The 3,400-nt window shown below is 48.9% G+C and overlaps 1 protein-coding gene across 1 annotated transcript in view; it reads left to right on the top strand.

The window, feature by feature from the left end:
• The first annotated feature begins 711 nt into the window (after positions 1-711).
• Positions 712-3,400, top strand: part of LOC101990278 (serpin A11) — a 10,480-nt gene continuing 7,791 nt past the window's right edge. The window contains exon 1 of the mRNA XM_005343505.2: positions 712-742. The gene's annotated coding sequence lies outside the window, so the exon portion shown is untranslated. The remainder of the gene's footprint in view (positions 743-3,400) is intronic.

Genomic DNA, 3,400 nt, shown 5'->3' with positions numbered 1-3,400 from the left:
TGTGTGTGTGTGTGTGTGTGTGTGTGTGTGTGTGTGTGTGTGTGTGTGTGTTTGCATGAGTACAGGCTCTCAGAGAGTCCAGAGAAGGATGTCAGATCCCCTGGAGCTGGAGTTACAGGCAGTTGGGAGTCACTCGAAGTGGGTGCTGGGAACCGAACTCAGGCCCTCTGCAAGAGCAGCATCCATTCTAAACCACTGAGCCACAGCTCCAGCCCTCACTTCATAGGTTCTTCAACACTTACTAAACTTCTCTCCAGCACCGTCCTAGATCTATATGGATTATACTTATTTAAAGTGTCTGTGAAATAAGAGGAGGCTTTGGCGTGGTGAGAAAGGCTCGGAGTGACTTCTGAGCAAGGCACTGGGCCTCATGCTTCCGTCTGTGGAGTAGGAATGACCACACGTTCCTCACAGTCTCACCACCAGGGTTCTGGATCCTGCAAAGCCCCAGTACACAGGCTAGCATCTCCCACCTCCCGTGCCCCCATCGCCACCACCAGTGCCGCAGCACCCTCAGACAGAAGGCGACCCTGAACCACAAGCCACCTGTTGGTGGGACTGGCAGCCAGGACACACACATTGAAAACAGATCCTTTCCCATTTGCCCCATCTGCCTTCCTGTCAGTTCCAGGAATTGACCTGACAAATATTAACCAGGTGACTGTGGTCTTCAAACACTATTGCCCTATGGGCAGAAGGCTGTGTGGGGCTGTGGAGCTGCGCCCACCTCGGTAACTTCTCTGTGAGTATACACTGTACCCCAAATGAGGGTAGGCCTCTGTCTGTCTGTCTGTCTGTCTGTCTGTCTGTCTGTCTACCTATAATTTTTTGGCCTTGGCCACAGAAATGGGCAGTGAGTTCCCTAGATGGCCCTGATGAGTACTGCCTCTGAATTTTGCAGCTAGAGCTTCCGGTCTTCTGTCACCTTCTCTGGAAAAGTCAGCCACTGGGAGTCTTGACATATGGACTCCCAATACTGCTAGCAAGCCAATAAGGCAACCGAACTCAAAGCAAAATGGCAACTTCCCTAAGAACTCAGTTATGGCCACAGGTCCATGCCCAGAAGTCTAGGTCTGGAATAGAGCCTTGCAAAGTAGAAGCCTCAGTTTCCCCATATGCACAACTGAGTTAAGAGTCTCTGTGACTGGAGGATCTCAGGGGCATTAATTTAAACAAGAGAGAGCGAATTGCCACAGTATTTGAGGGTTCCCGGCATTCCAACAGCTTTCAGGTGTTTGCGTCTCAGCTGGGAAACATCTTCTGGCCAGTGATAAGACCTGGGATGCCACGCCCACTCACACCCTCCCACACATATGTAAATACCTCTGTCTGCAGACCTGTGATGCAATGTGCCCAATGTACTCAGCGCTTCAACAAACATTTCAAAACCAGGTTTATAATTCAGGAACAGGGTTCTGAGTTTTCTCCGAGGATCTGCCAGGGAATGGAGCTAAGTTAACTGGATTCCCATTGCCCCCAGCCTGGGAGAAGTGGGAGACAACCTCCTGCAGTGTCTTTCTCAGGCGCTGGCACTTTTCATGTCGACATCATAAATCATGAAAGGGGATGGCATTGCCATTTGAATCCTGCATAGAACTGCAGAGACAGCGTCCCACAGTGAGTAACTGCAGAGCCCTAGAGCAAGCCCAGGCTATGGCAGCGCTGGCTACATCAGTCTTCCTTGGAAAACACGTGCACCTTGGGGTGCAGCTGGGTAGGGAAGGGTGCTGAGTTCAATGGCCACAATTGGCTCCCTCACAGTTTCCGCCCTTCCTTTACCAGGGGCAGACCAATTACCTAATTGTTTTATATCTTCTGGTTTTTCTATCTAAGGAAAATCCCAACACACAAAACATCCCTTAATATGCTTCCATGGAGCTAGTGCTGGTGGGAGGAGCCGACTTTCGGATCCGGCCACCATACTCTAGCTACCAAATGTGTTTCCACATTGCCCTCACCTACTGAGAGCAGGTGGCTCTTGTAATTTGGTGGGCATTCTGAGTGCCAGGGGCAGTGCTCCATCCATCTGCAATCTCTCCCTCATCACTCCAATAGTTAATACTGAGAGCTAAAGGCCACCACATGGGCAAAACCTACAGAAGGTGTTGGTCACAATGTAGATCCTTTCAGGACCAACCAGAGTCAAGGATCAGCTTGTAGCTACTGGATGTGGAATCAAAAAGGGGAAGGGCTTGTTTGGGGGCACCCAGGAGGATATATCAGGGTCCAGAAGTAGATGCAAAGTGGGGTGAGCCTAGCTCTGTCTACACAGCAGGATCCTCTCCTGCACTTAAGCCAAGGGTCTTCCAGCTCCTGTTTCTCTTTGAACCCTGTGGAGGTGACCCAAGGCCTTCTGGGGCGTCTCATAACTTAAACTAGAGCAGAAGACGGTTGGCATTTGCCCGCAGGGTTCTGCCTCTGTGCACGGAAGGAGGGGCTTAAGCAGACATTTTTGCCTTGCACCTCTGGAAACTAGTTCAGGATCACAGTCAAGGCAATGGCTGTGCCCCTCTGAGGCTGTACTGGAGAACCCATTCCAGGCCCCTCCCTGGGACTTTCCACATTTTGTGGTTTTCAGCAGTGTCTCATCTCTGCCTTTACCTTCCCCAATACCTTCTTTGGGTGCTTCTCAGAACCCAGAGTCTCCCTCTTTCAAGGACACTAGTCATATGGGATTAAAGACCAACTTTAATGGCCACATCTTGTTTAATTATGTCTGTAAGGACTCCATTTCTTTTCCTTTCATTTTTCCTTTTTCACTTTTTTTTCAAGATAGGGTTTCTCTGTGTAACCCTGAATGTTCTGGAATTAACTCTGTAGATCAGGCTGGCCTCAAACTTATGGAGATCTGCCTGCTTCTGCCTCCCAAGAGGGATTAAAGGCGTGTGCTACCATTACCCAGTCAAGGACTTCATTTCTAAGTAAAGCAGCATTATGAGGTCTTAGGGGTTGGAACTTGGCATATTAATTTGGGGCAGGCACAACTCAATCTGTAACAGATCTTTCCAAAAATCCTGTATCCATGCACAAAAGACGTTTCTGTGGCTGCAGGTAGTGTAGATGGTACCCTGTAGGTAGAGACTGCTCCTTCATTCCCTGCTACCCAGATCCTAATAATCACACAGAAAGAAACTATATTAATTGCAACATTGTTTGGCCTTTTAGCTCAGGCTTCTTATCCCACTCTCTCTAAATATCTCTGTTTGGATTTTCCACCAGGCTTTGCTCTGCTAAGCCATTGGCCAAAACAGCCTTATTAATTGGATAATAAAATTAACACATATACAGAAGGACATCCCACATAAGTGCCCCTGCATCCATGCACACGGGTGTTTCTGTGGCTGCACACAGTGTGGATGGTACCCCTGCATCAAAGCACACAGGTGTTTCTGTGTAGATG

The sequence above is a fragment of the Microtus ochrogaster genome, chromosome 1, assembly GCF_000317375.1.
Source record: "Microtus ochrogaster isolate Prairie Vole_2 chromosome 1, MicOch1.0, whole genome shotgun sequence".
NCBI lineage: Eukaryota > Metazoa > Chordata > Mammalia > Rodentia > Cricetidae > Microtus > Microtus ochrogaster.
Note: the sequence above shows the minus strand (reverse complement) of the source record. Positions and strands in the feature narration are given on the sequence as shown.